General features: G+C 41.6%; 1 long non-coding RNA gene across 2 annotated transcripts; it reads left to right on the forward strand.

The window, feature by feature from the left end:
* Positions 1-3,991: 3,991 nt before the first annotated feature.
* Positions 3,992-21,793, forward strand: LOC139827728 (uncharacterized). Of its 2 annotated transcripts, none has more exons than XR_011738646.1 (3): positions 3,992-4,143; positions 17,253-17,366; positions 20,253-21,793. It is a non-coding gene; the product is annotated as an uncharacterized lncRNA (long non-coding RNA). The 2 variants fall into 2 exon arrangements; XR_011738647.1 differs by lacking the exon at positions 3,992-4,143 and adding an exon at positions 16,548-16,617.
* Positions 21,794-23,170: the final 1,377 nt, after the last annotated feature.

A 23,170-nucleotide genomic window follows, 5' to 3' on the forward strand; every position in this document is an offset into this window, starting at 1 on the left:
TGATCTTAACCCTAACCTATGGATTGAATTTCCAGCTTGACCTCAGACCTGTCTCATGGCCATGGTATTGTCTTTTGGTCTGGACTCTCGGCTGGTTCTGACCATCATCTCCAGGTGTGTCCTGCTCATCTCATTCAGATACTGTGGAAGCACTTGGGAAGGTCACTGTTTTGGGCATCTCTCTCTTTCCCCCTTCTTCTTCCTTTGTGGTTTTCTACAAAATTAGCTTTAAGAGGCTGTTACTCTCTCAAACATGATTGAAACTGGCTAGGGTGTTCAAGAGTACTTGGGGAAGGGGCTGAGAGGCAGATGGGCTTTGTGTAAGCCTTTGTTCCTCTAAACTCTTGCACTATTAAGGGAGATTAAAGTGCTCAGGGAGTGGAGTTATTTTGCCTCCTTCGTTGTTTAACTCAAATTCATCCAGCAAACACTGTAATGATGTATTAAGTGTATTTAAAATATTTTAAAACCACAGGTTTCTACTTTCTGTTTTCCGAAGTGCTGTGCAAGATCAGCATTTTACACTGAGTTGTGATAAGAAGGAGCTTCTAAACAGCCATTAAGCTGTATGAGCATATGAGGAACTGCTCATCATTAACTTACAACAGGGGATTTTTGCAATTTTGAAAGACTAGCAAGTGTAGTTAAAATCTGTCCCTCTCTTTTTCTTTTATTGCTGTTTCTACAACAGCCTCAAGTGTAACCAGATAGTTTTTTGAGACCTCTGTCAGCAAGCAGAGTTTAGTGTCCAGGCACCAATCCTAGTATTATGGGAGCTTAGAGGCCTTTGAGTGCGGAACAAATTGGTTTTAAAAGCAATAGCAATTGCTAAAAGGATCACATTACGTTAATAGATTCGAAAGCTTACACTATGAGCAATGCAGCAGATGAGAGTCGATGATATAGACAAAGTACTTTGTGAGCTGCTGGGAGCAAGACAGGTCCTGATTATGGCATTGACAGGAGTGGCTTGTGGGGGCAGCTGACACCTCATTAAAGTCAGGGCTTTCAATCCATCCACCACTACCATGGGACTCGAAAGGGGTGCAGGAGCAGCAGTATCAGTCACAGGCTGGATGAGGGAACAAGGAGAGCCTGTATCTGTACAGTCAGTAGCACTCTGCACTGACTCACCTAAATGCTGCTGTGATAAACATAATAGTAATTAACTCTAAAAGGAAAAGAGAAAAAAAAAAAAAAAAAGGTAAGACCCCTGAGTAGAGGGAACTTTAAAGAGATCTGCATAACCCTGACAAAAGAAACCAAGGCCCAGATCCCCAAGGCTGTTGAGATATGTGTCAAGTGGCTGAATAACTTTTAAGATCTCAGCCACAGTCTGAAGAGACAGAAAAAGAACTGGCGGTCTACTTAGCTGCTGCTTGACATCCATTTTGAGAGGAAGCCTGAAAGGCTGAGCTGTCAATATTTTTCAGGATGTTCATGCTATTGGGAATTTCTTGTGCTTTTATTTGCTGTATCACAATATTCTCATTTACACGTGGTATACATATCACAAGTAACTTGAAATGCTAGATGTTTCTTTGCTTGGCTGCCTAAATGCAGCAACACCTTGTCTGGCAGACTAAAGAAAAGATTAAAAGCTTTCTGGATGTAATTCCTTGCCATGATCAAATCAAGATCTTGATTTCCTCAAACACAAACTCCTCATTAGGACCACACTCTAGCAGCAATGGTTTATGTCTCTAAAATAGAATAGTTATTATTAGCTAAAGCCAAAACATAGTCAGTCAATCAGATTCTTGTTTGGGGATGTTATGGATGGTATGTAAAATGAAGTACTAATAGTTGACAAAATAGCACAGCAATGAACTTCTATTCATAAATTTATGCTTGCTGGTTTCCAAACTATTGTTAATGGCCATTTCTTTCTGGATGTCAAGAAGGCAGGGATGGAAAGAAAGAAAAACAAGAACTGGTAAACTAAATTTTAGAGAGCATACATACACAAGCATACATGTGTGCACATACATTATCACGTGTGTTTTGTTGTGGGTTGTTTGTTGTTTTTTTTTAACAAGTGAGATAATGCCCTGTCCATTCTAAGCGTTGCTTTTCTCCTGTTCTATCTGTACAAAGGGTTCTTACAGCATTTATAAAAAGATACAGAAGATGACAAGAGGAGCAAGTGGGTATAAGACACAAGAAAAGTGTACAAATCATGTGGACGCATACTGTGTGGGCAGTGTATGCTGCCCCTTTGTGCCCTATCCACTGCCTTTAACAATTTACAAACATCCTACTGGCTCTCAAATGGCTGTGAGGATGGTTTTGAAAATGTCAGCCAAAGATAAGCAATACAAAGGTGTCCACAGGCTGGCGGAGCAAGATCTTCAAAGATCTGAACTTTTGCTATTCATCTTAATGGCATGTTATTGCTTAAGTCATGCAGCAATGTACAGTTTAGTAATGTTAACTATTTCATTGCTGGGTAAAACTTGCAAGGAAAAACTAGTATGATGAGTAATAGGAAGATGTCCACCAGTCTCTCTCACTAGCATCTCATTTTGGCTTCACTTCTGAGCTTCATATTTGTATTATAAAGATCTGCTTGGAAACTATTTGCTCTTACATAAGCTGATATTCTGACTGTTCTGTTGTTTACCCAACAAACTGCATTTACATCACAATTTGACACTACTGTGACCATTAAATGATAAAATTTAAGTTCCCAAGGAGAGAAAGGAAAGCAAATATCAGGGTGATAATCCTGGACTATGGGAGAGGAGATTCCATTGCTTCAGGATACTGTGGGAGGCTGCCACAGAGCAGCAGAAGGATGTTCTTTTGATCTTCAAGAGCTTCCTTGGTGTACCAGAATGGCCCATTCCAATGGGTAAGGGAATGAGCAGTCCTGACAGGGGACTGGCTTGGGAACAGGGAACTCCTGGCTGAAACAAACTGCATCCTTTAAGGTTTTCTGAATTTAACAGGATGAAGCTTTGAGAAACCTGAAAGTTATCCCTCCTTCACACAACAGAGGTTGGGTGGTCCAGAGGTCCCTTCCAACCTACATTATTCTGGGGTTTAGGTTTATGCTGTGCCTTAATGAGTGTGTATTAAAAAGGTAAAGTCTTTTCAGTTAACAAATGAAAGATTCCTGGCCATTGTTTGAACTGAATATGCTGCTGCCAATTAAAAATGAGAAGACTGTCTGATATTTCTGTGGTTCTTCCTATGACCTTTTATCCTGTGCAGCTTATTCTGATTCTCCACTGTACTACAATCACCTATAAATTTCATATGCCAGCAAAGATCAGCAAGAGTCATGCAAGTAAAGGCAGACAAAAAGGTTGATCTGTGCTTTCTACAGTGTTGTGCCTCTGTAATTCTGCAAGTTTTGGGGCAGATTCTGTCTCTGTTCCACTAGAGGAAGCAAATGTCTCTTCCCCCATCGAAAATAACACCCAGATCTTTGAAGGCAGGACATAGGTATCTGTCACACCATTGCAAGGCATCTTGAGAAAGCATGGCATTTCAATATGCTTATTTCTTGTTCCTGCTGAAATGGGTGTGTTCTTCACAACCTAAGGTGGTGTGATGGGGCTCCAAGTTGACTAGAACATTGAGGCAGACCTGCCAAACTCTTTTTTTTCTTAAGCTGGGCACTCCCAAGACTGTAAAAGACCTTTTAAACTCTAACATGAGTTTTGTTTTAATAGGAATTAGATCTCGTATCTTTTAAAACAGACTGAGACAAAACAGAAATGAAAGCATTTGGAAACTGGATTCCTTCTTGCCTACTATGTCCTTGTAGGATTATACAGTATCTAAAAAACTCACCTGAAAAATGCAAGGGGCTGATAAGAGGGGAACTATCCGGCAAGGGCAGGGGGGAGGTTGGAGGATATAAACTGTTGAAGGAAGTTTATTTTAAGACCAGCTTGGCACTGTACATGTGTGGTGAAAGAACACCACGTAAAGAGAAGTCTCTGGCTGAGTTTCTAGGGTTGATTTCTTCATTGGTTTGTGTTGTGTTCTTTTTTTTTCTCTTCAGCTTTAATGCTTAATACCATATAAATTGCACATGGCATGATGGAAGAACTGGCCCATAGAGGAGATTTTGGTGGTTGTCATAGGAGGACGGAATAATGAAAATCTTCAGAAACGGCTACAGTAGAGAAGGTAAGAAAAGCTACAGGAGATAGAGAAGCCTCAAACAGTGACAGAAAGAGAAACTGAAATGGAGGAATGATTTTACCATATGATAAGATGTTGTTTTGTAGTAACATTTTAAAAAACATAAGAAGTTTGAATCTACATTGTACGTAGACTCTTCTAGAAAGGTAAACTGCATGTAGGAAAGAAATTATTTGGTAAAAATTTGTTAACGTAAGAAAGTAGCTTTGCTCATAGGTGCTTTTTCTTTTTAATGGAAAACTGTAAGAGGCACACAGATGTTTTTCAAAGACTTAATTCATTCAGTTTAATGCCATGGAATGCCACTGTCACGAGGCTGTTCTAACACCTAGTTTTGGCTCTTACCTATTTTTAAACTGGAATTATGAAACTAAACAATCAAAGACTCTAACAGTACCTATTTAAAGCAACGGTTACTAGATGGACAGGGAGAGAAAACTATACAAATACCTTTCTCTTCTTCCGCTTTTAAAAGAACTGTGTGCATAGAAAATGCTGCAGACACTGTGGCCATTCTACTCCAAACCACAGACAGCTGTGCAGAGGAGAGCCCAGGGCCATCCCCGAGTTCACCAGCAAATACAGATCTGCGGCTGCAGAGCTCACCAGAAGAGGTGCCACACCACCAGTGGCTGTGGTGGCAAGACAAAGACCTGGTCAGGCCAGGGAGATGCTGGGTTCCTGATGGTTTATACTGGCTGGGAGGCCTGGGTGTGAGGGGAGAGCACGGTACCCAGCTGCCAGTCACAGTGGCAGCCTGGAGTCCCAGAAAGGGCAGGTATGCATGTGGGGAGCTCACAGAGCTATTCCTTAATGAGTCTGCAGCATGCCGGTCTTTAGATTGGCATGAGTCAACCATTTGGTTTTTAATCTCCTCCCCTGCATGCATAGTGACTATTCATGAGAGGATTACTATGAAGTGCCCGGAAACTAAGCGGCATGTTTAGGATCTCATGGCTACGTGAATGAAAGTCACAGGCGAGCTTGGATAGCACAAGCAAGATGCAGCTTTGTTCGCATTTTCCAAAAAGAAACTTAAAAGACCAAATACTCAGTGTCACACTCTTACTCGCATTTATCCAAACTCATAATGCAGCATCAGCTCTAAAAATTTAATTGGTTTTGACAGTATGTAAGCGAAATACCTCACATGGGTGTCACCTCTTCAGGATTGCCTTGTTCTTATGGCTCAAAAAGTCAAGCAATGGGAGCAGGTGATCACATCAGCTGAGAAAATAGAAGAGCCAGTATCTTCTGCAGATCTCATTTTTTAAAATGTTCTCAACAAGCATATGCCTGCCTGAATTTACCCTGTAAGACAATATAATACTCAGCTGTGTAACTACAGAGTTACTGCTTGCCAAGACTCCTGTAAAGCTGAAGTTTTATGTAGATCCAGGTACTTAAGGCTCACCCTCGTCTCCGGGGCATATTTTGCAATGCTTCGCAGTTAAAGTTACACACATATGCTCAGCAAAACAAGATCTCTTCCACTGGGGATGAGGGAAACGGGTGCATGGCAGCTAACTACCAGTCTAAAGACAGAGGAAAATGAGTCACAGTCATTAAATAGGTCGCTTCCACTTTTTGCAAAAGTCCTCTTCTAGTAGTCAGGTTAGCCTCTAAAACAAGGAACTGTCAGGGCTCAAGTTTCCTTCTGTGTTTGCTATTTCTGCTCCAGATAAGTGGGGAAAAATAAGGGAAAAAATCATGCATAAAAATTGGTGGTTTTAGCTGATGAATGTATGATTGTGGATTCTAGTGAAATTATTCTAACTCCCACCGGTTGAACATGTGGGTTAGTTTTGTTTCATGCATCTACGTAGCTTCTTTAAAAAACAACCAACCAACCAACCCTCTACAGCAGCTGCATTGGCTTCTGCTATTATTTGCTTCCCTTACCAAAAAAAAAACCACACACACAAAAAAAAAAAACCAAACAAAAGAACAAACCAAAAACCTAAGCAGTTCAGTAAAAGATGAAAACCCTTTATTTATTTTTATTTCAAATGAAGTCTTTGAAATGTGAGTTTCTGCTAGAAGAAGGAACACAAGCTTATCTGTAGTGAGTGGGAGGTTGTAGTATTAGATCTTCTTTCAGGAAGCCTCTTTGACCTCAAACAGAGGGTCAAAGCATTTTGGTCATCAAACTCTTCAAACAAGGCATTTCACAGCATTTGAAGATGTAGAGATAACAATGTTTTTTCAGGAAATTTCTCAGAAGAGGGAGGGGTGGTGGTGTTGTTTTGCCGTAGCAGATAGACTGCTGTCTGGAGACACTGTCCTTGCTGGAAAATTGATTATGGTTTAGTTTTGAAAGGGGGTGTTTCCTCTGCTTTTAGTTACCATATTAGGTGTTCATAAGAATAAAACCCCTCATTTCTCATGTTCCAGCTACTTCCCTGAGAGAGCTCTGTGTCACGATTTACTGAATGTGAAGTAAGCTGCTGCTTCTTTTTTTCCCTCCCCCTCGAGGAAACAGTTGCTTTAGGACTGATTCTAGTAACTTGATACCACTTGATGTATTTTTGCTGGAATATAGAGCCTACATAAATTGCACCATAAGCACATTTCTTTATAATGGAAGGATCGGGAAGCTGCAGTTTGGCAGGCCACTTCATTGGTGTGTTTTTTTTAAGGTGGATTTTCCAGACGCATTTTTAACAGATGATATTGGAGACTTTTGCAAAAGGTATTAGGAATATGCAGTTGTCACTGTTTGTACAGAGCATCCCACCTGTAGACAAAATAATATGTATTTGGAAAAGATCCTGCCTGACAGATATGGCTCTATAAGCTAAAAGGAAAACTGCTGTTATTTACTCTTCAAATGTGCCTAGTTATTTATTAGCAGTGTTACATAAGCCCAGAGAATCCTGCTGAAACTGAGTACAATCTTCGCACAATCTCAAATAGAGATGAAAACTTAGTCTCCACTTCCACACAGATTAACTGACAGAAAAATACACAGAGCAGTAAAATACGTATGCGTTTTAGTAAACCAAAATGTCCTTCCTTTCTGATTGGGACACAGTTGTTGATACAGTGACTTATTTAGATGCAGGATGGACAGATGTGACGCTGCAGCATGGTGTCATGCAGGCAGGGGCTCTTCCAGTGCTGATGCTGAAGACCAGAGCTTCCAGCAGGAAAGTTTCCTCCCAGCTGAGAAAAAGATCTTATAGATTATGGCTAGAAAGCAATCAAGCAAACCATCTGGATCTGCTCCATGCAGAGTGCATCTGGGGACTTCACTTCCATTTGAGCGTGTTGTTCCTCCTCAATAAAATGAGCCTGTGCTCCAGAAACTTATATTGTTGCATTGGAAGTAATGTTTATTAAAGGAGTCAGAGAGAGACTGAAATCCTTTGGCCATCCCCAGGCCATATATAGCAAGCAACGCTGTGAGAGAAGCTTCACTGTGCTGCCCTTCCAGCAGATATTTGGACCTTGCAGGGTTTCAGCTCAAGGGAAAAGGAGAAATAGATCTTCAAGCCACCTTTATTTCCTTTTTTCCCTTGGGACACTGTCAACAATGGTGCCAGATGAACTGGACAGCTGCCAATAACACTAATGCCACAGCTGCTAACCAGACTCACCCAGGTGACAAGGCAGTATGTCAGTGCAGCAGATCTGGCCACAGGTCCACAAGGCCACGGGCTATTCCTCAGCTGGTGAGAGCCTTCCTATCCTCCTGCTGTCTCCAGGCACTCGGCCCCCAGTACCTCCCGCACTGCGAGGGGCTGCTACTGTATGAACACTGCAGCAGCATGTCCTTTGCCTTGAGCCTTTCCAAGGCGCCATGCTGCTGATGCCTTTGCGAGGATTTCCTGACAGCTCTGAGAAAAACAATTCTTCATAAGGCCAAGACTTATTCCTGCTATCAGCAGGAGCTGCCTTCCCTTCCTGCATTCAAACAACAGAGTGGGAAACCCTGGTCAGCAACTTCGACATGGGAAGCATTTTTCAGAGATTTTAAAACTTGCGTTGTGTGCCTGGCACAGGCTGATGTTCTGGGGAATGCTTCAAACTATTCAGACCGTGCAGCCTCTGAATAAGAGAGCTCCATTACAACCCATTAAAGCTGCCAGACCATTCAGATTTGATCACATTGTCATTACAATATTACCTGTCCCCAAGATGCTGCACAGTAGCGCACCTTCTGCCAGCTCGTCCCCTCGCTGTGGCGCACGAACGCGTGGTGCCTGTGTCTGAGCTGTTTGTCAGGCTGTGCTGCAGGGGAATTTCTCCTGATAAGGTAAACCCTCATGCTCTGCCCAGAAATGGAGCCCAGCCCTCCAGAAGGAAGGAAAGAAGGAGATTCCCACTTTAGTCCTTCCACTGGAAAGAATGCTGCCCGGTGATCAGATTGAAGTAAACAGGAGATAGGAGGCTGGAATGCGATTCTTGCCTTATCAGCTGCTAGGCCCTGCCTTGGGAACCCTTTTGTCATTCCTCATTTTGTAGCATTTATTATGGGCTTACCAAGCATCAGAAAAGCTTCTGGGCTTTGGGCCTGTGCTGCTAAATTACTTGTGTGTTGATGAATGAGCACTTTAAACTTACAGCACATTGCTTCATCCATCTCCAAAACTCTTTAACAGGAATTTTACTGGGCTCCCTGGAAACTCAATGTTCATAAATTGCTTTGAGAGCCTTTCATCAAAGGCTGTAAAGGCACAAAACATATCTTCTTGTCATGTACAAACAGTGTAATAACCATAACTCCAGGTTATAATTCTACAGCCAAGTACTAAAGAGCAGCTCAAATTCACACTGCTCAGGGTTTGTCTGCCCTGGAGCGAGGTGGCTGCATCCATGATGTGCTGCTACCTTTGGCCCAGGTTTCCTCTAGGTCCCGTGTAGCATAATTGTGGCCATGAAACTTTCTTTTCTTTTATGTATAACTTTTTTGAGTTCAAAGTCTCTGAAATAACCTGATCTCCTGACAAATTACTCAATGAGAAGGTCTTTCAAATACAGTCTTAGAGGCTCTTGTTCAAAGAAATGGTTACAAGAAACTAAACCATGCATCATCAGATAATAATTATCATAATTAGGTTCTATCCCTTAGTCTCATGCTTTAACTGTTCAAAAATGAGGGTATAGCCTTAAAAAGCCCTTTTTAAAATATATGTTTAGCATATGTGGCAGCGTGGTTTCCCTAGGCAAAAGACCATCTCTGCTGCTTGCTAACTGCTAAGGAGGAGCTGGTCTGCGCCTGTGGGAGGGATTTCCCCAAAACTCAGCACCTGGGGATCCCAGCCCTCAGACACTGACACTTTGCATACACCTCCAGCTCTGGTGGTTGCCGCCAGTTGTCTTAGCTTGCATTTATCCATAGCCACTAGTTCTGGGATTACTTTTTAAAATATTTTGTTGGTATTTTCATAATGTGTAACAAAGAAAGGGGGTGTTTTTTTGAAACAAGTTTTCCAGATCATATTCATTTGTCTCCCAAATTCTTAAATGATGGCAGCTGAGATCACACTTCTTTTCTCACAGATGCCTACAAGGGCCAAAAACAGACTTAAGGCAAGAGGTGTAAAGGTGAAACATGTCATTTCACTGTAGCTGTGCAGAAAACAGTCAGGTGCTGCAAACGGGTATTAGGGAAGCAGCACAGCTCTAAAGGGGCATGTGTTGAAAGAGCCAGGGAGGTAACACAGCCACTGCAGAGGTATGAGCTTGTGTCAGAGAAGTCCTTCAGCCACAGGAACTCCCAAAGATCCAGTAGATTTGAAGATCTGTCACGTTTGTGTTCTAATAAAAGTGGGAAATTAATTGGGAAGTAGTTCACTTAACTGGATTTTATTCTTTACTAGAATGTTACTCCTAGTTTTGGTTGAGTTTTTGTTTTTACTGCCTTGATGTCCTCCTGTTACAAATTTAATGTTTCCTTTTTCGCTTTAGTAACCTTTTTTTGTTGGTGTGCAGGAATCTGAATAAGAGTTAAGTTATCCCATAGGGACACACAAAGGAAAGACAAGGACAGAATAAAACTAAAAAGAGTGCTTTGGTAGAAAACATGGTATATCTTAAAACGCATAACTGGCAACAGGAAAATTGGTCATGTGGGATTTTTCTGGAGAAGACCTTTCAAAGAAGGCTCAGAGACAAGCTGAAGTAGTCACCTAGGGGTGCTTTGAGATTTATGTACTGATTGCAGCCTAGTGTGAAAGCATTCAAACAGTGTGAAGTCCATGCACAGAATCACAGAATGTTAGGGATTGGAAGGGACCTCGAAAGATCATCTAGTCCAATCCCCCTGCCGGAGCAGGAACACCTAGATGAGGCTACACAGGAATGTGTCCAGGCGGGATTTGAATGTCTCCAGAGTAGGAGACTCCACAACCTCCCTGGGCAGTCTGTTCCAGTGTTCTGTCACCCTCACTGAGAAGAAGTTTCTTCTCAAATTTAAGTGGAAACTTTTGTGTTCCAGTTTGTGCCCATTACCCCTTGTCCTATCACTGGTTGTCACTGAAAAGAGCCTGGCTCCATCCTCGTGACACTCACCCTTTATATATTTGTAAACATTAATGAGGTCACCCCTCAGTCTCCCCTTCTCCAAGCTAAAGAGACCCAGCTCCCTCAGCCTTTCCTCATGAGGGAGATGCTCCACTCCCTTAATTATCTTTGTTGCCCTACTAGTTCACCTGGTCAATTCCCAAGGAATAAATTATTACTGTTCTTGTTTGACATCACATGGAACAGGAATCCAACACTAATGTTTTAAAAATATGGAATAAAAAACAATTTGGCATTATATAGATCTCATAGCTCTAAGATGGTGCTAAAATACGTTATTTGGCTATGATAACATGTCCAAGTCTTACCTGTTTCAGATGGAACATGGTTATGGAAAGCTAACTGACAAATGTTAATCAGAATGTACTAGACGTTTTCCATCCTATCAATAAAACATCAGTAAAGATATTCAAACAACAGGTTACTTTCCAGACAGAATAAACAGCAAAGTATTCATGACAGAATTTGTACTATATTGTGCAGTCTATGCTGCTACGAAACATAGCAATTCCTTCTGATTTGTGGATGTCAGTGAGAGATCAGCATAGCTTTATTAGCAAGGGGGGAGTACATTGTTCAAATAGAGTTAGATATAAGTAAAAGACATAATGCATACATGCATACATCAGAAATGCATGTAATATTTGTTCTTTCCTATTCTATGCATTCAGAATTAACTCTTTCATGCACAGAGTGCACTGAAAGATGGGGTAAAGTGGCAGATGAAATTCAGTGATGAGAAATACAAACCAGGGGACACAGGGAACAAGAAAAAATAGCTACCACTGCAGAATGCTGGGTACTAAATTCCTTACTGCTCCTTAGGAAGGGGACCTTGGAATGACAGTGGCTAATTCTCTGAAAACAGTTGCATTAGACTCAGAAAGAGTGAAAAAAGTCTCTAAGAAAGGAAAGGAGAGTTAAACAGGAAACATCATTGTTTCACCATGGAAATTTATCATCTACCTACGCTGTGGTTATTGCAGGCAGTTCTGTTTCTCTGTCTCGGAAAGAGCTGGTCAAATGAGAGAAAAGTCAGGAAAGAGAGATGAGATGCTGGAAATGTCTATCAGAAAAAGGATCACCCTGTCCATTCTGCTTCTGCTCTGTCTCTAAGCATCCACTATGGTCCATGATAGGAAATAGGATACTGGATCAGACCAACTGGTACAGATATTCATACTGTCCAAGGCAGCACTGATTATGTGAGGTAAGTAACACCCAACAATTGCCAACAGAAAGTGAACACCACTTACAAGAACTAAGTTTGCCAAAGAATCAGCCAGCCTTAACATTGCATTATGTTGACCAGAAGTGTCAGCAATAATAAAATTAAACACAGAAGCCCAGGTCATGTTTTTTAAAGCCTTTACAAATAATAGTAACCTCATTCAATCAACAGAAGAGTGATTCATTGGATACCTGTTTTCCTTACCAGGTTCTTTCTTTCTTTCCTTCGAGGTTGCAGAACAAATATAAGAAACAAATCATCAGGGTCTTTAATTTACACCAAAATTACAATGACATTATTTACAACAAGGAAAAGTTATAGCTCCACTCAAGGTGGAAACGTGAAACTTTCTAAAGCCAGTGACCTATTGCACCCGAGGAGTGAAAGCCCCACTCCAGCAGGTCGAGGCCCTCACAGGGGCCTGCTGCAAGAAAGCTCCTCAGCAAAGGAGGCTGAGGCACTTCCAGAAACAGGGCAAAAAAATAGTAGTTTTTATTTCAGTATATCAAAGCATTTCCTATTTCCATTTCGAGACAGATGAACTTTTGACAAATAGCAACCCATTCGGGTCCTGTATACCCCTTGATAGCCACGGGGCGAGTGCTTAGCAGGGACTGTCTTTCCAGATACTTTGCCTCAGAGCAAGGGCAGCAAATGTCAGCACCTGAGGGGGTCATGACACTTTTGTAAGGCTGTGAAATAGTTAAATACATAAAGGTATTTGTATGTATTTATACACATAGAAGAATACATGCACACACACTTATGTATTCAATATATTCAAATAGATTGCAATTTTTGAGCAGAAATTGTGCAACTGGATCTGTGTGACAGTATGCAAAATTATTCATTTTCTATGTTTCTTCAGCATTTCCATCATTTTTATTAAACATTTTTAATGATTTCTCTCTGAACTCTTATCAAATGTTAGCATTTGCCTACAATGGTTTGTTTCAGTAAATGAACATAACTGCGGAGTAAATTTGACTATGGTGTTGTAGAAACTTTTGTGTTTCTGTTGGTGAGTTTTCACTCTGGGGAAAAAAAAAAGAGGCATTTTCTGTTGGAAAAGATTTCCCATATACAAATTTTTTGCTAACTTTAATAAAAAGTCAAAGAAAGGAAAACATTCCTGTCTCTTGGCTCTTGCCAGCTGCTGCTGCTGCTATTTGTTTTTAGTTTGTTCCTTTATTTTTATTATTACCAACCATTTATTAGCGCTGTAGTGTTGCCCAGAGCCTCCCCAGGACAATCATAACTACACTTTGCAGCATGATTTAGAAACAGACAAGTTGATACCAGTTCTCCCACCAAGACCTTGCACTCTCAGCACACAGTCAATGGACTAAAGCCAGGGAGAGCAACACAATAAAATTGTTCTGAGCTTTGGGGTATGTATTGTGAGCAAACACAACCAGGGGGATTATGAACAATCGCAGGCAAAAACAGTTGGAGGGGCTCAGATCTGCATGCTGTGGGCACTGGTATATCCACCTTTCTAAGAAGAGGAAGGGGCATTCCTCAGCCAAAACAAAGGCTTTTGTTCATCCTCCAGGAGTGGCCAGTAACTGGATTCTGGAGAAGGCTTATCCTGCACCTTCAGACTGTGTGTGACAGCATGTCACCCCCACTCCAGGTACATGACCCTGGGCTGGCAGGATAAGGCACAGCCACCAGCATGGGAGCCTGGGTGTGTTTCTTCTGTATTGAAGGCTTCAGCAGGGGTCACCAAAGGGGGAGCATGGGGCCCTTGATAGGAGAAAGGATTCGTGAAGGCAAGAGCTCATCTGGATTTGAAGCCTAAACAAAACAAAACAAAACAAAACAGAGGGGAGTTAGGTAACCAGTTACAGCAACAGATGAAGTTTGGAGGGTTTAGGAGGGCTTTGAGAAGGAGAGAAGTGTGTGATCTTGTACTATTTTGAGAGCATGGAGGGTTTGTGAGAGGATTGATGGTGAAAGGAGGGAAGACGTCAGCTGGGAGAAGGGATTTCCTTGCCTACTCACTACTTCTGAAGGTCTAGTCACTTGGAGGGAAACTAATCTCAGATAGTACACCAGAAATTAAATTTGTGGTTTTTTTTTTTTTTTATAAATACACTGAAGTTGGAAGGAAGGTATTAAGAGGCTGCAGACACCTTCTATTAGAAGACAGTAGCTAAAAAGTGTTACAAACTTGTTGAGTGGAAGGAATGCAGGTGGAAATGTTCAGGACTGAGTAGCACAGAGGGGATCAGTAGCTTTGCAGCAAACGAAGCTCTGGGCAGGACTGGGAGGGCTCAGCTGGTAGCACCTGAACCAACAACAAGGCAAAAAAGCCAGAAGTAATCCTGAAGTAGGAGAAAATGCAGGAGTAAAGAAAATAAGGTTGTAGGGCACTGGAGTGAGACATGCCTGTCAGGATGTGGCAGGAAACAGAGCTCGCTAAGCCCATCCGTCTCCCGCTATTAATAAGAGTAATTCCCCTGAAGCTAATGGAGTTGGTTTGACACTTATTAGGTGAAGATAGTGAGGGGATGAAAGAAGATGATGATGATGCAAAAGAGAGCTCTGGAACATAATTCATCCCTAAACCTGCCAGATAATGTCTGGCTTGGTCTGGGCCATGCAGTCAAGGATACCAACAGCAGGAAAATAACTCCATGACTGCCATGGTGATGAGGCTGAAGGCACTAAAGTGAGTTATTAACTGTAGTTTTATGTCTACAATGGCATAACATTTACCCTGTAAAGACCTAAACTGATAATAACTAGTAACAACTGTTTGTGGCTTGTTCAATGTAAATTAAGCCAACAATGAATAAAATATAATCAGATATGCAACAAATGCTAATTAACAAATTAGAGACACTGAGACAATCATTGGCAAGCATGATTAGAAATGCTTAAATACTGTAGTAGCTGCAGAGCACATGTAAATTAAGTTAAAGGGACAGTTTTGGTGACAGAGAAGATAAATCTAAAAGGTAGTAAAATTAGCAAGCAAAATATATTCTGCAGTGGACTCAGAGAATAGTACAGGGACTAGTATTGAGTTGCAACATATCAGATGTTTTGTTTATAATATCACCATGATTTCTGCCTCTTTATGAGAAAAATTAAAAATAAAACAACCATGTTCAGGCCATGTAAGTAATCATATCTGCAAAACTCACTAAGACAAGACTGAAAGAGCACAGAAAGTTATCATTCTTTTTGATTCAATAATCTGGAGACACCTGCCTTGGGAAGGTATTAAACACATTATCTGCAACAACTATTTATACTGTATGAAGGATGAAATCCAAGTAAGCACAACCACTTACTGCAAGCAAGGGTAAACTGGTATGTTAAACCTAAAATTTGCTTACAGTGTTTATATTAGCCTCATACCATGAAAAACACAATTCATTGGAATAGATTTTTTTTTATGGTATGTTTCTTTTGGCTGTTACAAGTTGTCCTGTAACTTCGATCATGTAGATAAAGAAAAAAAGATTCTACCTGAAGAACTGCTGTTGTCACACAGTATTTGTGTTGCTGATAAACAGGAAAATGTTTGCTCAGCCTCTTATTGTAAGGCCATCGTGAAGCAACAAGTGGTTTCTAAAACGGAACTACGTTGCTGTAGCCTGTATGTTAAGGCTAAAATCTGAAAAATGAGGTGTGAGATAGGAGTCTTCATGTTCACTCTCTTATCCCTTTCTGCCAGAACCAAGCTTCTGTGTGGGAGCTATGATGCTGAAGTCTTCATACTTATCCCTCTCTGCTGGCTGGGTGGAACTGTACCCTCTCACTATCTAAGTCAGGTTTTCATGTGACCCCTGCAAATCTATTGTCTTTCTGCTTTTCCCAAATCCAAATATTTAATTCCTAGATTATACACACAAGGGGCATCAGTCAGAGTCTTTTATAAAAACTCCAGTGAGAAAGGAGAAAGAGTTCTCTTCCTTTCGTATAACACGGGATATTTTTTTTCCAGAATAATTTCTTTCTGTGTATAATTTGGTTCAAACGAAAAAAAAAAATCTTCTGAAGACAAAATGAGTGAAGGTTCCTAGTTTGAAAAATGCATTTTCTATTCTGTATTTTTGGAAGAGATTTTTATTGTGCTTCTTTCTGTTTGATTGTTTTGTTAGTGGAGAAGAATTCAAGGGAATGAAATTAAGCCTATGAACTAGTATCAGTAATCACATTAAACATGGGAGAATTGAACTAGCAATCTCCCCCAGCTGTAGGCAGTTTGTGAACTGCCAGGCAGTAAATCCATTGCCATCTACCACAGAAAGAACTGTTGCCTGGTTTCCTTTCCCTCTGCTTTGGGATTTGCTTTGCATTCAGTAGATTGCTTCAAATCCTTGCCCACATTCAGTACGAAGGCTGCAGTCCAAGAGCAGCTGAGAGTTTCCTCCTTTGCAATCACTGAGCAGGGCCAGGCCTTTGAGTATTAAATATGCTTCAGGGGACAGGCACAAAGAAGTGATCAGGTGCTGGGGAACCTCCCGTGCTGCAGAACTCAGAAAATAGGTCAGCTGTCCTTCAGCTGCCTTGCAAAAAAAAAAAAGGGGGGGGAGGGAGGGAGGGAGGAACAAACTTGTTTTTCTTTACTTCCTATCAACATTGTTCCAAACCCGAGGTGGGGGGGAGGGGAAATATCCATCTCCTACAAGCTGCACGAGGGCTGATGTTCGGATTATCGGTTGTTCAATCTTTCTTCTACTGTGAGTTCTGGGCTGCTGGGGCTGCAGGGGCTCAGTGCGCCGGGGCAGCGGGAACGCTCCCAGGCGGATCCCTCCTGCCAGGTCCTGCCAGCACCGCGCTGTCGGGGCACTGCCGCGCTCTGCTCCTGCCGCCTTTCTAAGCAGAATCACAGCCCTGTAGAAAGACCTCCTTTCTCTACACTGGCTTTAATTTCCTCACTAATCCTGCAAACAGGCGGGGTTTTTATTTTCTTTTTTTTTTTTCCCCCTTTGTACAAAGAAAAACTTCTCTCTGAAAAAGAGGGCTTGTACTTGGCATGTAGCATAGTAACATGAGCATAATAAACAAGAGTGGCTGTCCCCATAAATAATAAAAGGAATGTTTCTCCTCACATGGCAGCTTTTCAGAGGAGAAAAGGCAGGGAATAGGTAGTCCTGCTCTAATGCGCACGTCGCAAGCTCTAATCCCTGCTTCTGTTGTTTTCTTTGGCAAGCCACCAGCCAGTGGAGCAGGGGTACCTCTCTGTTCTGCATTCCCTCGTAACTTTTATTTTGTTTCTTATCTCCTGTGCCTTGTGCCTGCTGGAAACTAGAAGGCTGCTTAAAAACATAGTTATATTTCTTCCCTCTGTCTGTGTGATGTTTTACATTCTCAGGATGATGGAGCTGCGTTCTGCTGGTGATGAACTTGGACTCATAGTACCAGCTCGGAGGTGAAAACAGACCACTCTCAGCTTCACATCATGCAGATTTATGTTGCTGCAGCAAAGGTGATGAGCTTTTGATATAAGTGAATAACTGTATCATTGGAAAAAGTTTCTGATGTTGTTTCAGCTGCTTAGGTAAAAATGTTAAGCTTTCTCACCATTACGGACATGATTTACTGGCATGTCAAAATTTCCCTTTTCTGGCCACTCAATTCAAACTTTGAATTTATTGTAGTTGGCGTAAGTCTTCAGAGCCATGTGTGAGCTACTGCAGTAGCTGAAAACACATGCAAATTATCCTTTTATTATGGTTGAGATTACAACATTAAAACAACAACAACAGAGAAAGGCCTGTGCAGAGAGTATCATAAATAATTTAGCTTAAGTGAATGCTGAAATTAGTCAAGGCACTGCGTTGCTTGGCTCCAAGAAGTCTGTTTGCAGCCAGATATGTAGAGTACCCTCTGGCCAAAGCTTAGCCTTTCAAAAATGGAAAGCAGGGAAAACAATATGATCTTATTTTAAAGAAGCACGTTGGAATGATCTGCAGGGTTAAATATACCTAGACAGTCCTCCATGTCATAGCTCCAGTGATCTCGAGAGAAAACAGACTGTTTATAAAGAGCCATGAGCTGGGGAAGGAGATAATGAAATGTGCTTGTGTATTATTGGCAAGTGCTCTGAATGGCACAGGCCAGCTAAGTGCATACAGTATTATCTTGCATAATTATTGGGTCACTGTACTGTAAATGAAGTGGTTACTATACTTAGCCATACTACTGCACTCACTGCCTGATTAAGGACTAGATCCACCTCTCACTCAAACCAGGCTGTATTTACACTCTGTTCAAAGGACTGAACTGGGGCCTGGCAGTTCTTCTCGGGGTAGCCTTCATTTCTGAATATCTGAGATGAATGTGGTGACGAAATAGTGACGGGCATTTGTAATCATAGCAGTAGGGATGCTCCGGCTGCAGAGGTGTCTGGGGAGCCTCCCGGGTTTGGGAGCTGGTTGTGGCCGGGCACTGCGCAGCCTTTCCCAGGGAGTCCAGGCCTTGAAGACACAGCGAGGCTGCAGGTGGGCAAAACCAAAGAGATGACTTGGAGGATTTCAGAGAGAGCAAGAACTGATGTGAACTACAGACTAGACTATTTCACAGCTACTGCTTAGTCTGCACAGATCAGAAACCCCAGAAAATCTCAGCTGGGGAGCAAGTGTGTGTTTTACACACATTGCTTTAAATGTTGATAGCACGTGCAGTTAGAGTTTGGGGAGAAACTTCTGCCAGCAAAGTACAGGAGATCAGGGAGCAGGCCGTTTGGGCACTCACAGATTTAAAGACAACTCTGACAGGCAAAAACTGCATTCTGTGGAAGGAGAAAATCTGAAGGAGCTTTTTACTATGGGCACTTTCAGAACCAGCCTCCTTAGCACATTTAAGAGTCCCAAAATGACTGTGCAGTTGAATTAGTCATGGAGAATGCAGGAGACCCCCAAGATCGCCCAAGGCAGTTAGTTAAGCAACAAAATGTGTGTGCGCACGTACCCTTGTGCAAAACCACACAGCTACTGCGAGTTTAGCAGGCTATTTGTAGTGACACAGGACTGCACTAAGGTCAAGAAGAGAGACTGTGAAAACAGGGAGTGAGAGAAGGAAAATAAGCCAAGTTTATAGACTGAGATGAGACAGAAACAAAGGCCAGGAACTGAGATACAGAAATGGGAAGCAGAAAATGCAGCAGCAAGAAATGAAGTTGTGAACCGAAGACAAACAGAAAGAGAATGGAAAATGAAAATAACTTGAATATTTTTGTTGGTTAAAGGAAGAATAAAAAGCTTGAGCCTTGGGAAATACACAAGGTGAGAGAATAGAAAACTTATGTAAATAAAGTAGTGGGAGAAATTACTGAACAACACTAACATGGCAAAGGAGATGAGAAATTTGTCCCCAGATGCTAGTGGCAGTATTTTCTCTCAGCTGACAGGTGAAAAAATAGGTTTAATTCTATATCCTTATTGCCCTTAACCATGCTACCACTTTTTCCAAATGGTTGTTTCACTATGGCAGGCCCTTACCAGTTCTTACTCTGAAAAGTTTGCAGTATAAGAGTAAATATAGAGATAAGTAGAAGTGTAGGTTTTATCTATATACCTGTATCACCTGATGTATTGCTAATGTTTTTCAAGTCCCACAAAAATGCTCTGAGTTACTAGACCATAAAGTCAACTTGGAAAGGTTCCTGATAACTGGGGCTTCTTTCAGTTCTGGTTTCATGGGAGAATGTAAAGACAAACCCTAAATGCTAAGGGATTCCAGTGCATACAGCCATCCTCCCAAAGGCAATCACAGGAGCATTCCTACTGCTATGATTACAAATGCCCATCACTATTTCGTCACCACATTCATCTCAGATATTCAGAAATGAAGGCCACCCCGAGAAGAACTGCCAGGCCCCAGTTCAGTCCTTTGAACAGAGTGTAAATACAGCCTGGTTTGAGTGAGAGGTGGATCTAGTCCTTAATCAGGCAGTGAGTGCAGTAGTATGGCTAAGTGCAGTAACCACTTCATTTACAGTACAGTGACCCAATAATAATGCATTGCCTGAGTGCTGTAAGAGAGAATTTCCTCTGCCAGCCACTCCTGCCCTCTCAGTGATGTCCCCCATCCAAACAGGTGGACATGAGGAGGGAATGGTACTGCCCTCGGAGAAAGAAGAGATGCTGAATATGCTTTACGTAGCAAAGGATCTACAACACCTCTTCACATCTAATGCATTCCTAATGCCACTTTCATAGAGGCAGGAAAAGGCAAAAGCAGTCCCCTTTTATCAGTTCCACATGAAACATGAAATTCTGGGTCAGATTCTTCTAACCATGTGTGTTTTAAGCTCCATAGAAATCTCTTCCAAAGATTTAATTCTGTTTGTAAACAATGTTTTTTTCCAAAGGACCTGGATCCAAGGGACTATTGAAAAAAAGAAGCCAAGATCTGACATGAAACCTGAGAAAAACTTCATTAAGATATTCAGCCTTCATATCACCTGAAGAGGAGCAGTGGAAATAGAGACTGAACCCATTCACCTCCCTTCCCACGCAAGCTGGGACAGGGCTCATGGCAGAAGCAGCTGGCCTGGCTGTGGGCACACACGGGGGAAGTGGTCTTTAGTGGTCTTTGCTGCGGGTGCAGAGCACACTGCAGCTCACCCCCTACCACTGGACTTGGACTTGCTATGAACCTTGCGTACAGATACAGTGTTGTGAAATACTGTGGTAAGGGTGCTTCTATCTCCTTCCTTCTTGCCTTTTTTTTTTTAAAGCTGAAGACTGCTGGTGTGGACCTTGGGAGCCCAAAAGTATGTAATTTTTATCCAACAAAAATGAATCTTCCAGCTACATTGAACCAGTCCACTTACGGTAACTGGCAGGTGGTTTTAATTCCTTGGATGTGTTTATGTGTTTCAGAGATGACTAGTTATGAAAAAGGTAGCTTGATTTTTGAGACTGAGAGGTGCAGCTTTGTAACATTTTAAGTGAAGTCTGAAGTACATTAGCAAGAAGCATTTCCAAAGCAACTCTTTCATGAGAGCTGTTTGCTTTTTCCACTTTTAAAGACGCAAGCTTGCTTTAGGTATTTAAGATGAGGAAAAAAACCTACCTTATTGCACAAGACTATTTGCCTTATCAAGTCGTGTTCACCCCACAAAACCTGCTACAAGTCAGAAAATCACAAGAACATGAACTTGGTGTTTCTCATCAGCAATCTTCATGTCTTTCCTTATGGAGGAGTCCAGATAAACAGGAGCCCCTCGTGAACACTAAGGTGAGGTCTAAACAGGTGTTTCAACAGTCAGAAATAATTTTTGGACATTTTTGATCTTCAGTAATCTCCCACATAAAACAAGTTGCCATATCTCAATAACATATTTTTCTGAATCCTTACAGGGTTTGTTTAGGATTGTTTCGAGGGAATTAAATTATGCCTGCAATTTAAACCTGCAGTGTGTGCATGCAAGGTAGAAGTAGGTTGCTTGGCGGGAAAGAGTTATACATTCAGTAATCTTTGTATATTTATTTGTTCAGCATGCTAGCTCTTGTGCTATTTGCTGGGAAGGAATGCCTGCACAAAAAGCTATGAGGTGTCTCAAAAAATCCTAGAATGTTTTGAAAGCCTCCCCCTTAACTTCTGATTGAGGGAATCTGTAGAGGTTTTGGCGCATTATAAATCTGTGTTTACTGGGGAAAAAGACAAAAACAAACAAAAAACCCACCACAGCAAAAACAAACAAACAAAACCAGCCCCACTCTGATTCTGGGTTTATGTCTATGCAAGCATGAAAGTATATGCCATCTGCAGTTTATAGAATGTCAAGTGCTAACAAATCACAATAGATTCAAAACAAAAGAAGACTTTAACTACATTTTGGGTCAAAACATGTACAGTATTGAAGTCTAAAAATACTATGCAATTCGATCTTAAGAGAATGAGAAGCTCCAAGCTTATTCCACATTGTTCCAACTCTTCTCCTAGAAACTTGAACATAAACTTTGTGTTTAAATATAAACTCACCTCTGGATTTGGTCTATTCTCCTTATTTATTTTATTTGCCAGGCTCGTGAAAAGGTCATGTGCACAAAAAGAATGCCCTTCTCCTAAAAATTGAGCTACTGATGGGGTTGTTCATGCAGAGCACTTAGTTTCTTTGTGCCTCTAGAAATGGAAAGCAAACTCTCTTTCTAGTTCCTCAGTCTCTTTTTTCACACTGTGGCATTTCTTTTTTTCTCTCTTAAATGCTCATTCTGGCCTTTGGTTACAGACGCACACTCAGTAGGGAATATAGATACCTATCACAATTTAGAAGTAACTTTGGCACAAAACTCTTGTTCTAACAAGATAAAATCTTTCTTTATGAAGTCCTTCCTAATATCAATAGAATAAGCTGGGATTTCTTTACATATTACTTGTTTTAATCCTATTTGCCCCTCCTTTGTATGCTTCCTGAGAACTGGGGCAGAAGGACTTTGGGAATAGAAGATTGTTTTTTAGTACCTGAGGAGCCCTAGGAATTTCTAATTTTTTGTACACACTTCAAGTTCTGCTACCACCTGCCCAGGACAGCTGCCATTGATGCAACTGAGCATCTGCACTGCTGCTTCCACCTAACCCAAACCTGAATTCACCAACTAGGTGGCCCTGGTCATCTGAAGGCCTTGTTTCCATAAGGATATGCTGAATTCAGCACCAGTGCCATGATCAACTTTCCTTGTGGATCTTCTGGTCTGTGGCCAGTAATGTGTCTTAGTAGAGAAGTCAGCTAAAACTGACCTCTACCAGGAATGTAAGAATGTGAAAAGTCATCTTCATCAATGCAACAGCCCCAGAAATGTTTCTCCTCTATGTTAGAGCATCTCTGCCCTGCCAACACTGCATTTAAATCCTTCAGACTCTCATCTCCTGTCCTAACATGGCCAGACAACTGGGAAAAGAAGGGAACCATAAAGCAAATAGTATTTTGGGGAATGGTGGGAAGGAAATACCTCACTGATTCACTGAATTGGCTTCCCAGAGCATTATAGAGAAGGAGCAAGTACTACCAGTGACCTCCCTCTAGTAAGGTGAAGAGCTGGCAAGCTCTTTCTCTCTTCATTTCTCTTTCTACACAAATTGTTTTGGAGCAGATGGAGCTATTTGCAGGTGGTAAGCTGGGCTGTATTGTATTTTGTGAGGAAACATTCAGGAAGCTGATTCTGCACACAGCAGCAGGAACAAAGCATGTGGTAGGGGGTGGGGCGGGGGGGGCAAATTGGAGATGAGCATAAAGGTAGCAACAAAAATTGCCAGATTTAGAAGTTTGGAAATTTCACTGAT

The sequence above is a fragment of the Patagioenas fasciata genome, chromosome 3 (assembly GCF_037038585.1).
Source record: "Patagioenas fasciata isolate bPatFas1 chromosome 3, bPatFas1.hap1, whole genome shotgun sequence".
Taxonomy (NCBI): domain Eukaryota; kingdom Metazoa; phylum Chordata; class Aves; order Columbiformes; family Columbidae; genus Patagioenas; species Patagioenas fasciata.